General features: G+C 51.4%; 1 long non-coding RNA gene across 1 annotated transcript; it reads right to left on the reverse strand.

The window, feature by feature from the left end:
• Positions 1 to 239: 239 nt before the first annotated feature.
• Positions 240 to 9,021, reverse strand: LOC123358296. Its single transcript, XR_006575710.1, has 3 exons — positions 8,964 to 9,021; positions 5,450 to 5,563; positions 240 to 335 (listed from the first exon to the last, which is right to left on the reverse strand). It is a non-coding gene; the product is annotated as an uncharacterized LOC123358296 (long non-coding RNA).
• Between the last annotated feature and the right edge of the window lie 3,436 nt (positions 9,022 to 12,457).

The raw sequence follows: 12,457 nt of genomic DNA on the forward strand, positions 1-12,457 counted from the left end.
GAGTAACCTCCTGTAGGGACTGGGTCACGAACACCTTGGGAACCAAATACCTGGGCGTTTTCCTAGTTCCGAATCACTTGCTGTGGAATTCTATCCCTGGATCATCTGAGACAATATTGACTTAAACAACTGAACTACCCTGTGACCATGTGCACTTACTTCCGTCAGTTTCACTCATTTGGGGTCTGCTGCTGTTCACCTTTTCAGAGTGGAGATTTAAACATACGACTGTTTCTCTGATAATATGTCCAACAGCTTGGAGTATTCTCTCCTGTTGACTGAACTGCATTTGAATTTTCTTCATGTCATCATGCAGCGATAGGGGGAAAACAAACCTGAAGTAAAAAAAATGGTAATTTGTCTGAAATTTCACAAAAAATCAGAGCTACATTCTATCAAACAAAACTAACATGCAGTTATATGACCAAGGAGCCTTCATGAAAGATAGAGAACCCATATCACAGAGAGGTAGAAGACACTTTCATTTTAATTTAAAGTGAAATTCCAGACTAGGTTACATCTGATGTCTCATTATCAGGATGAGAGATTCTCCCATGATCCACTGAAACTTGCTTCACCCGGCGCTTTCTCATGCATCCGACAAAGTGGGTACTCACCCACGAAAGCTCATGCTCCAAAAGTCTGATAGTCTATAAGGTGCCACAGGATTCTTTGCTGCTTTTACAGATCCAGACTAACACGGCTACCCCTCTTATACCTTTCTCATTAGTGTTATTTAAAGGAGTTTTAGCACTTTCATAACGGGAGAAAAAACAGCCGACCTTCCCAGAAGCGGCTTTGCCATTGAGGGAAAAGGGGATTTGAACGGTGCTTGGGATCCATTTGAAATCCCTTTCCAAGTCTGACACTTTCATCTCCTGCCAGACTGACTCTGATTTAGGATCAAAGACGTACAAGCACCATTCCCAAGCATGGACAGCCAAGAACATGACCCCACCAGACACGTTGGGAAGCGAAGGAATACGAAGGGGTGAACTGTGCATGGCTCAGGCACAAGGTAACAGTTCTGGGGTGATGGGGAAGGATGGAATGTCTGAGTCGCCCCATCTCCTTCCAGTGTCACAGAGCCTAAAATGACCCTTATTTCCCTGACACTGCTCCAGCTCTTCATCATATTTAAATATATTTTAAATGAGAAAAAAGTCAACAAAATAACTGCTGTTCTGCACAATCCAGGGTAATGTGAGAACAACTGGGAAGGAGACAATCTGTCCTCAAAGAGGAACTTGACGTCTCTAACAATAACTTTGCACTGGGAGGAGAAGTATAAATGTGAATCTCCAGGTTTGTTTAGACAAGGAAATGTGACGGTGATTAGGTCATATCAGGAGGAAATGGGCTATGGATAGTCAGTGGGGTTATCTAGCACATGTCTTTACTGCAAGAATAGCTGTCTTATTACATCAGGAAAGTGAACTCAAGCTAGCTAACTCCACGGCAACCACAGTGATGAGACCCAGGTAGATTTTATCTCAACGTAGCTGGTTGAAGACACCCACCATCTCCCCCACCTGGGGTGATGACATTCCTGGTAGAAAGGACACACACTCCAATGACTCGAAGGACAATGGAGTTGATACAAAGGACCACAGGATCCACCCCAAAGATGGGCAAGCTTCAAAAGTGGGCAACTCATGTGTGGGAGCTGTGGAACTACAGTGTGCAAAAGATGCAAACAGCCTTAACACTCACTACCTGGGAACTGTCAAAAGAATTAAAGAAAAAAATCTTCTGACAGCTCTAGAGAAGGTTTTTATGAAGTTTATCTCCTTTACGGATTCTCTGATGTTTAGAAAGGCCTGAGCTATGAATGAAGCTTTTCCCACACTTGCAGCATTCATAGGGTCTCTGTCCGGTGTGGACTCTGTAATGTGTAACAAGGGTTGAGTTCCGAGAGAAGCTTTTCCCGCACTCACTGCATTGATACGGTTTCTCTCCCGTGTGGACTCTCTGGTGAGAGATAAGAGAGAAGAGGTGAGTGAAACTTTTCCCGCACTCAGGGCATTCATAAGGTCTCTCTCCTGTGTGGATCCTCTGATGCATAGTAAGGTTTGAGCTCCGAGAGAAGATTTTTCCACACTCGCAACATTCGTAAGGTTTCTCTCCCGTGTGGACTCTCTGGTGAGAGATAAGGGAGGAGAAGTGACTGAAACTTTTCCCGCACTCAGGGCATTCATAAGGTCTCTCTCCTGTGTGGATCCTCTGATGCCTAGTAAGGTTTGAGCTTCGGGTGAAGTTTTTCCTGCACTCACAGCATTCGTAGGGTCGCTCTCCAGTGTGCGTTGTCTGATGAGAGATAAGGGCTGATCTCTGAGTGAAGCTTTTCCCGCACTTGCAGCATTCGTAGGGTCGCTCTTCTGTGTGGATTCTCTGATGAGAGTTAAGGGTATATCTTTGAGTGAAGCTTTTCCCGCACTCACGGCATTCATAGGGTTTGTCTCCTCTGTGTATTCGCTGATGCCTACTAAGGGCTGAGGTACGATTGAAGCTTTTCCCACACTCACAGCATTCGTAGGGTCTCTCTTTCGTGTGGATTATCTCATGTCAAATAAGGGCTGAGCGGTAATGGAAGTTTTTCCCACACTCACTACACGTAGTCTCTCGCTTTTCCGTGAGGATTTTCTCCTGGGACGTAGTTTCTTTGAGGTCCCTGTGAGTTCTCTGACAATCAATGGGTTCATCCACTCTCTCCTCTGAGTGGTTTCCCTGCTCTCTCTCTGGTCTGGGGTAACTTTCACCAGCTTTTCCCTGCTCACGGGGGCTGGACACGCTCCCTTTGGCTCTTCGCAGTAATTCCCCATGCGCTTCGACGAGCTCAGCATCTTCCTGGTGAGGATTCTGCTCCTCGCTCTCCCTCACCACCCCATCACCTGCTAGAAGAGAGGAGAAATCTCAGAACTGGGGATGGAAAGGCAGAGAACAAACCCAAGTAAGTGCTGGAGAGACAGAAAATAAAAATCAGGGACTGAACTCCCCCTAACTCTTCCCCACAGGGGACAGTGGAGGGGATCAATTCTGCTCCCCACCCAGGACCGGCCTTTAGGGGGGGCAGTACGGGTGCCCCACCCAAGGGGGTGCCGGGCGCAGGGTTTGGATTCCCACCTGACCTGCTGCCGAGAGGCTCGCTGGGCTGATGAAAGCGGCACAGGGAGCAGATAAGCAGCAGCGTGGGGGAGTGGGAGAGACCCGAGCTGCATGGGGCAGTTGGACAACCAGCCGTCAGAGCCAGGTGACTGCTCCAGAGCAGAGGGGCCCCTCTCCGCCCTGCTCCACGTGTGCAGCTGCTGCTGTTCCTGTCCCCCCACCCCCCGTTCACCCCGGGAGTCACCCCGTCCACCCCCGACTGGGAGCATCCTCCTGACTGCTCTGCAGGGGGGAGGTGCTGATTGATGGCGGGGTGATCCCCTCCCCCCAACCCAGGTAGCCGATTTCCACTGAGCTGGGGTGACGGGACGGGGGAATCTGCGTGTGCTGCTGCCTCTCTGGGGCCAAAGCTGCCGGCAGCTGCTTGTGTCTCAACAAGCCTAGTTCAGGCTCCTGACCCTGGGAACTTTCTTAAAGAGACAGCGCGCTCACTCACTCAGGCACATACTACCTTCACACACACACAGTCCTTTACACACTCCCTTCAACATACACACACTGTTTAATATCCTCCCCCCCAACACACACACACACACACACACCAGGGCTCCCTGCATCCAGGTCACTTCCCCACCTGGGCGGTGCTGAGACATCAGGGCAGCTGCTCTCCTGCCCTCCCCTTACACAGCCTGCAGGGAAAGTGACCTGGGTGCAGGAAGCCCTGACGTCGCTCCTTGCTCCCCTCTCCCAGCCCCCAGGGCTGCGTGGGGCGGGGCAGCAGCAGTCCAGTGGGGGAGCGAGCAGCAATGCCAGCTGCTTTGTGCATCCAGGTCAGGTTCCCCACGTGGGTGCAGGGGGGGATGCCGGGGTTAGAGGCAAAGGGGGCACAGTGCAGGGGCTGGGGGCACAGGAGAGTGGTGCAGGGGGTAGCAGTGAAGGGCTGCATAGAACCATAAAATATCAGGGTTGGAAGGGACCTCAGGATGTATCTAGTCCACCCTCCTGCTCAAAGTAGGACCAATTCCCAACTAAATCATCCCAGCCAGGGCTTTATCAAGCCTGACCTTAAAAACCTCTAAGGAAGGAGACTCCACCTCCCTAGGGAACCCATTCCAGTGCTTCACCACCCTCCTAGTGAAATAGTTTTTCCTAGTATCCAACCTAGTCCTCCCCCACGGCAACTTGAGGTCATTACTCCTTGTTCTGTCATCTGCCACCACTGAGAACAGTCTAGATCCATCCTCTTTGGAACCCTCCTTCAGGCAGTTGAAAGCAGCTATCAAATCCCCCCTCAGTCTTCTCTTCTGCAGACTAAACAATCCCAGTTCCCTCAGCCTCTCCTCATAAGTCATGTGCTCCAGCCCACTAATCATTTTTTTGTTGCCCTCTGCTGGACTCTTTCCAGTTTTTCCACATCCTTCTTGTAGTGTGGGATCCCCAAAACTGGACACAGTACTCCAGATGAGGCCTCACCAATGTTGAATAGAGGAGAACGATCATGTCCCTCGATCTGCTGGCAATGCCCCTATTTACAGCCCAAAATGCCGTTAGCCTTCTTGGCAACAAGGGCACATTGTTGACTCATAGCCAGCTTCTCATCCACTGTAACCCCTAGGTCCTTTTCTGCAGAACTGCTTCCTAGCCATTCGGTCCCTAATCTGTAACAGTGAATGGGATTCTTCTGTCCTAAGTGCTGGACTCTGCACTTGTCCTTGTTGAACCTCATCAGTTTTCTTTTGGCCCAATCCTCTAATTTGTCTAGGTCCCTCTGTATCCTATCCCTACCCTCCAGCGTATCTACCACTCTTCCTAGTTTAGTGTCATCGGCAAACTTGCTGAGAGTGCAGTCCACGCCATCCTCCAGATCATTAATGATTGCGGCACAGGAGTGGAGTGCAAGGGCTGGGGTGAAGGGGGCACAGTGCAGGGGTTAGGGGCTCAGGAGGGGGCAGGTGTTGGGGTGCACGAGGGGGGCAGAGGTTAGGAATGAAGGGGTGTAGGGATTAGGGGTGCAGGAGGGGGAGCAGGCATTTGGGGCAAAGGGACACAGTGCAGAGGTTGGGGGGAGGGGAACGTGGGTTGCCTAGGGAGCCCATGGGAGCCAGGGGCACCAAAATGCAAGTTTGCCCAAGGTGCCATTTCCCCAAGGCCGGCCCTGCCCACATCCCATCCAAACACTCAGTAGGAAGGGAGGGAGCTCCAGCCAAGATGTCAATCATCATCTGTAGGAAGCCAGGAGTGAGATCTGCTGGGGACTGTCCTGAGCTCACAGAGTCTGTGTGGGGAATCCCAGCGGGTTCTCTCAGGCACTTACAGTTTCTGGGTTGGTTTGATGTTTCCTCACCTGTGCAGGGACTTCCCAGGATCTCGCTTTCAACTGAACCAGGGAGAGCCAGGACCCATGGCTCTTCCCCTCCTTCCAGCTGGAAGATCACAGAGGGTTGGGAAACTGGAAACCCTGCTAAAGGGAAAGAAAACACAGGAGATCAGGGGAATTCATAGGCCATCTATCATCATAAAAAACATTCTATTAGTTTAACCCCAGTCCATTTTAAACAATAAAATCACAGGGCCAGCTCCCCAGGTGCTCAAAGGTGCAGAACACTCTGCTTAGGAGGGATTTAACTATCCCCATCTTTGCTGGGAACACACACAGCCAGACACTCATTATCAAAGAGGCTCCTAAAAAACAGAGACTGGAACTGCATTTCCCAGAAAGTGAAGACTCCAGACAGAGGGCAAGTGTCCCTGGCACTGCTTCTTGCTGACAGACAGGTCCAGAGCCAAAGAGAGAGTCCAGGGGAAGCTGGGAACAGGAAGCATGGGCTGGGGGGGTTCAGTGGAGTAAGGACCAGGAAGGGCAGGGATATCACTGAAGGCAGGATCTCAGCAGCATTAGATGTCAGGAAAGCACATCCTGCGGCATTAGGGAACCTAGCGAGTCAGGTATAAAGGGAGAGAGCATAAAAAACACTGTGTGTGGAGAAAGCTGGCAAATTAGATGGTGTAGTTCAAGAGCCACAGACCAATTCTTCTGCCAAAGAAGAATGTGAAAAATAAGAATCAGGCCATGTGACTTCAGGAGGGACAAATTCGAAGATCCAAAGAACATGCAGAGAAGAGAGACGGCGGCTCTTGCAGGTGGGGATGGAAAAGGAAGAGTCTCTGTGGTTCATGGAGCCAATTAGTTCGTTTTATCATTCATTGATCAATGTTATGGTGATCTCATATGTTATTTCAGATGTAGTCACTGTGTACGAAATAGATTTAAGTTGTAGGTATAGACAGAAGTAAGACAGGTAGAGCCCTGCATGGATACAAAATTTATATCCGCCTCCGATCTGCGATCCGCAAAAATGGTCCATGGATATCTGCAGATTTTCAGGGCTCTAGGAACAAAATTTGTTCCCGCAGCCGATCCACAAAAATGGTCCGAATTCTCCACCAGGAGACGTGATCAAAGCGAAGGGCTAAGACAATGAATCCTAATATCTTCTAATATAGGCTGGAAGGGACCTCAAGAAGTCATCTACTCCATTCCCATTGCCCTGCGGCAGGATCAGGTGTAAATATGCCAGAAGTTTGTCTGACCTGTTCTTAAAACCCTCCTGGGACAAGAATTCCACAACCTCTCTTTGTAATCCATTCCAGCACTCCCCTATCCTTATCGCTGCAAAGGTTTTTGTATTACCCACCCTCAACCTTCCTTGCAGCAGATCAAGCCAATTACTTCTCCTCCTACCTTCAGTGGATGTGACGAACAATTAATCACTGCTCTCTTATAACAACCCTTGACATATTTGAAGACTGTTCTCAGTTCCCCACTCACACTTTTCTCAAAATTAAACATGCCCAGTTCTTTCAAGCTTCCCTCATAAGTCATGTTCGAGGACCAGGAGGGCGCTTTTTCCTTCTGAATGGAGATGCGCAAGGTGAGGTCAGAGAAAAGGATCTTGGAGTAACTGAGACAGGAGAGGATGATTAAGAGCTCTAGCTGCGCGGATGGATAGGAAAGGCCAATTGTTCAGGATGTTACGCAAAAAGAAAATGCAAGGTGTAGGCACAGCCTGGATAGGAGGCCCCAGAGGGAGCTCCGTGTGCATAGTTATGGGCCTGAGTGACAGGCAGCACAATGGTGCTGTCTGCGGCGGTAGAGAAAGAAGGTGGGAGGAGGGCTTGGGGGAAATATTAAGAGCTTTGCTTCAGCTGTTGATCTTTAGCTGATGGCTGGACATCAGTGAGGAGATGAGAGAGAGAGGGGCTGAGATTTCAGTTGCGACAGAAGGAGACAGGCCAGGAGCAGAGAGGCAGAACTGGGAGTTAGGAGCACAGAGATGGTAGTTGAATGTGTGTGTGCGCGGATGAGATTCCCAGAAATAAGGTGCAGAGGAGGAAAAGAAGAGGACCAAGGACAGAGCCCCGTGGAACCCAAACAGAAGGCTGGAACGGGGGTCAGCCGGCTCATTCTAAAGACACTCTAATGCAGTGACTGGAGGAGGAGAAGGATGTGACTCATCATGGACCTCTTGATGCCACCTGGCAGAGGGCACAGGGTGCCTAATGTTTTACTGGGATCCCACAGACCAGGTACACGCATATTCGTTCACCCAAAGGGGGCGTGTCAGGTGTCTGTCGAGGAACTAGTTAGGTAGGTCTTAGGTAGCTCTTAAAAGCTTTGCCAGTCCAGCTCTATTGTTTAAGGCTGTGAAAAAGTACCCACACGCATGCGCACACACGCACCCCATCCAACATGGCTCTGCTGGCCAAAGCTCAATTACAGACACAGCTATAGCGGCAAAAGCATCCATTCTTTAAAACAGGAAACTAAATGCTCATAAGCTACATTAATGCAGAGTTAAGGTTGCCCAGTGCTGTCTCCTGCTTTGCACCATATGGACGGTGAGTAAACTTAAACCTCTGCAGACCAGGAAATGAAAAGTTAATGTAAACTTTCCCCCAACCCTTAACCCTGTAGCTGGCCAGAACCAGTGAGAATGGTTCTGCGTGGGCCGTGCAAAGGTTAACCAACTGCCACAGGGACTCAGGTATTCAGCTCAATGCAGCAGTAACGGGATGAATTCTATGGTCTGTGGTATAAAGGACGTCAGAGTAGACGACCTAATAGTCACATCTGGCCTTAAAATCTATGAACCGATAATCGACCCGAGGAAAGACTAAGACATTGTCTGTGCTGTGCTCACAGGTGGGAATCCCAGCATCTATCCGCATGCCTCCAGCTGTGTGCACTGGGCCAGCTGTAGCTGTGACTGGCTGATGGAGAGATGGGTTGCAGCAGCTGGGCAGAGCTGTGCCTGTGCTATGCAGAGAGGTGCATGTGAAACTTGGGGGGCAATTCTGCCTCATTTCCATGCTGAGTGTTGTAGGCTTGGTCAGCAAAGGTGCCCAAGGGTATGTTCTTGCCATGGGGGTTGTCAGCACCCTGGTGGCGTATGTTCGAGTGATCTGTGGGGCTTAGTGAGGGGTAAATGAAGGCAGCGACTCACAAGGAAAACTCAGGTTGAGGGCAAGGGGGTAGTAACACTGTGCAAGTCTCAGCTGGCCTGTGTGCAGGAGGTTCAGTACTGGAGAGCAGGCCAGGGGGAGGAAGCTTCTGTTTGCTATGATGGAGTTGAACCGGAATATTATCTTAGCGAAGAGAAGAACATGTTAGACATTCTGCTGCACTGCTCTGTTCCCAGAGCGCTCTGTAACGGGGGAGGGGAGAGGGCTAGTGTGGGTGTCTCTGGCATGTCGGGGTGATGCTGAAACAGGGCAGAGCAGAGGTGGCATTGGGGTAGTGGCATGAACCTTAACTCTGCATTTCCCGTTCCAAGAGCCGAGGGAACAGGACTCCTTACCCAGCGAGGTCACATTCTCACAGTTCTCCTGCATGACCTCCCTGTAGAGGGCTCTCTGAGTGGGGTCCAGCAGAGCCCCCTCTTCCCTGGTGAAATACACAGCCACCTCCTCGAAGGTCACCGGCAGTGATTTCCCTACACCCCCCCTGAATTTTCCCAACACCCCCCCCCAGTTTTGTGAGCTAGTTACATACCAATTTAGTGACTGTTTGGAAATCTGAATTTAAACAAACATTAATACACACTTTAAAAGCTTATACAGTGTATGATAAAATATGTGTATCTGAAAAAGTATAATAGATTTGAAAAGTATGAACATAGACTAGCTTCCTTGCTTCCTTATACAGCTGTTTTTTATTATGTCAGTGCATTCATTTTGGTGATGTTGGCCAACCTAATAATTTCAAATGATTATTTGAAGCAAAGTCTAAATGAGTTCTCCCTGACAGCTAGTGATGAGCTGGGGGCTAAGGCTTCAGGGCCAGATTATATTTACATTCACACCTAATCTACCTAGGTATCCAGCAAACAGAGCTGTGTTGTCCAAGTGATAGATTTTGGCTGGGGTTGGGTTACAAATCACTTGAATGTTGGGAGAAGGGGGGATGTGGCGTGAAGCAGGGCTGCCCCCTCAGCCCCATCGTCTTCAACCTCGCCATGGAGCCGCTCCTGCGGGCGATCTCTGACGGCGCCGACGGCTTCGACCTACATGGCGAGAGGGTGAGCGTCTTGGCCTACGCGGATGACCTGGTCCTGGTCGCGGACGACCCCGAGAGACTCCAGGGCATGCTTGACACCATCGGGAGAGCCGCGGACTGGACAGGACTCCGCTTCAACGCCAAGAAGTGCGCGTCCCTCCACGTTGACGGGAACAAGAGGGACTCGGTGCTGACGATGGAGTTCCTTATCCAGGGCGAGTCCGTCGTCCCCCTGGCGGAGGGGCAGGCGTACCAGCACCTCGGCACGCCGACGGGCTTCCGCGTCTGGCAGACCCCCGAGGACACCATCCGGGAGATCCTGCAGGACGCCACCAAGATCGACGCATCCCTGCTGGCGCCATGGCAGAAAATCAATGCCCTCAACACCTTCCTGATCCCCCGCATCGCCTTCGTCCTGAGAGGATCCGCCGTAGCAAAGGTGCCCCTCAACAAGGCGGACAACAACATCCGGCAGCTGGTGAAGAAGTGGCTGTCCCTACCCCAGAATGCCAGCAACGAGCTCGTATACATTGCTCACCGTCACAGCGGCGCCAACGTCCCCCGCATGGGAGACCTGTGTGACATCGTGGTAATCACGCATGCCTTCCGCCTCCTGACGTGCCCGGACGCCGTGGTAAAGAACATTGCGACAGCCGCCCTGTGCGCCGCCACCGCAAAGCGAATCGGTGGAGCTCCTTCTGACCAAGATGTGGCCACCTTCCTGAGCGGCTCCCTGGACGGTGAGTTCGCCTGGGGCAGAGGCGACATCGCCTCGCTGTGGACCCGCGCCCGCAACGCCACGCGCCGACTGGGAAAACGACTGGGCTGCCGCTGGGTGTGGAGCAAGGAACGGCGGGAGCTTGGAGTCCTGGTGCCACATATCGGGACGGAGGGCAACACCATTGTCGGCCCCGGAGCCAGAGGCGTGCTGGAAAGGTCGCTGAAAGTCGCCGTCCGCGCGCTCTACCTGCACACCCTGAAGAAAAAGCCGGACCAGGGCAAGGCTTTCGAGGTCACCAGCAAGTGGGACTCCAGCAACCACTTCCTCCCCTCTGGCAGCTTCATCCGTTTCGCCGACTGGCGGTTCATACACTGCGCCCGGTTGAACTGTGTCCCTCTCAACAGAGCCATCCGCCACGGGAACCCGGACAAGCGCTGCAGGAAGTGTGGGTACGCCCTGGAGACCTTGCCCCACGTCCTGTGCAGCTGCAGGCCCCATGGCAGAGCCTGGCAGCTGCGCCACAACGCCGTCCAGGACCGCCTGGTGAAGGCCATCGCCCCTCACCTGGGAGAGATCACTGTCAATCGCGCCATCCCCGGCACCGACAGCCTGCTGCGCCCGGACATCGTCATCACGGATGAGGACCGGAAAAAGATCATCCTCGTCGACGTGATGGTCCCGTTCAAGAATAGGACCATGGCCTTCCGCCAAGCCCGAGCCCGCAAACTCGAAAAGTACGCTCCCCTGGCTGACACCCTGCGAGCAAAGGCCTACGAGGTCTACACCGATGCTCTGATCGTTGGGGCCTTGGGCGCCTGGGACCCCCTTAATGAACGAGTACTGCGGACCTGTGGGGTGGGCCGTCGCTACGCGCGGCTCATGAGATGCCTAATGGTCTCGGACACTATTCGGTGGTCCAGAGACATTTACACAGAGCACGTCACCGGCCACCGTCAATACCAAGAGTGAGCCGGCGTGACTCCACGCATCCACAAGGAGGAAGAGACCTGGAAACTTCCCCTGTTGGACTTTATCCCCTGAGCCCTGAACCAACCAAACTGAACTCTGCCCTGTGAGGGGCATCCTATCATCATTACCCAGTCCGCTCATTTATTCATGCCCACGACTATCCGTAACCTGTTTGTATGAGTGATGTACCCTCACTGCTTGCTGGCTGTACCTTGAACTCACCCACCGTATACCCCGCATTGGGGACATGACAGACTGTGTATATGTATATGCCGTCCAATACCAAAACGCTAACACCCCCCTACAACCTGTATGTTACCCCCAATGACACAATAACTGACACCTCAAACACTTTGTATTGTTTATTTTTAAATATTCTCTAATAAACTTTAAATTTGTTCTTATTGTATGAGTAAAGGGCAGTAGAACTGTACTTAGCCTGTGATGATTTGAAGGCATCAAGAGAGAGGGTGGGGACCTGTCCCTCTCCACTGTTTAAAGACAGAGCTGATTAGGCTCCATAGAGAGTCTTTTGTTCTGTTAAGTGACCACTGCAGCTGAAATCACTGACAATCAGGTCTAAGTGCTTAGTCCTGTTGTGGGGACAGTGTACAGTGTTTTTGTGTAAGAGACAGCCCAGACTTCACTAGCAGCGAGGTTCCCGCACTGAGAGCTCAGCTGAAATCACTGAGAGCTGGTGGAACCTCAAGAGACCAACTCACAGTGGTAGGTGACAGCAGAAGGTGACTGTGCAGGGCCATTGGCAACAGAGCGGTGGAGTGAACAGTGGCACAATGAACAGCCGTGGCCAGAGCGAACTGTGCCTTTTTGTCCCCCACCTGGGAGGTGTACTCACGTAAAAGCACCTCTGAACTCTGAGTCTCCACTGACCAAGGACAACACCGGTGAGTGGAGTGCGGTGGAGGGAAAAGTGAGGGGCATGTTAAATAAACATTTGTTTGTTGGAATATATTTTAGTCACTTTGCTCCAGAATGCTAGATTTGTGACTGGGAATGGAAACTTATATAAATATGTTTCCCAGTAGGCCAAGATTTTTAAAATGCAGTATTTGCCAAGGTTGTTATCTCACATTGTTGCTATCTTG

This window comes from Mauremys mutica, unplaced genomic scaffold, assembly GCF_020497125.1.
Source record: "Mauremys mutica isolate MM-2020 ecotype Southern unplaced genomic scaffold, ASM2049712v1 Super-Scaffold_100036, whole genome shotgun sequence".
In the NCBI taxonomy this organism is placed as follows: domain Eukaryota; kingdom Metazoa; phylum Chordata; order Testudines; family Geoemydidae; genus Mauremys; species Mauremys mutica.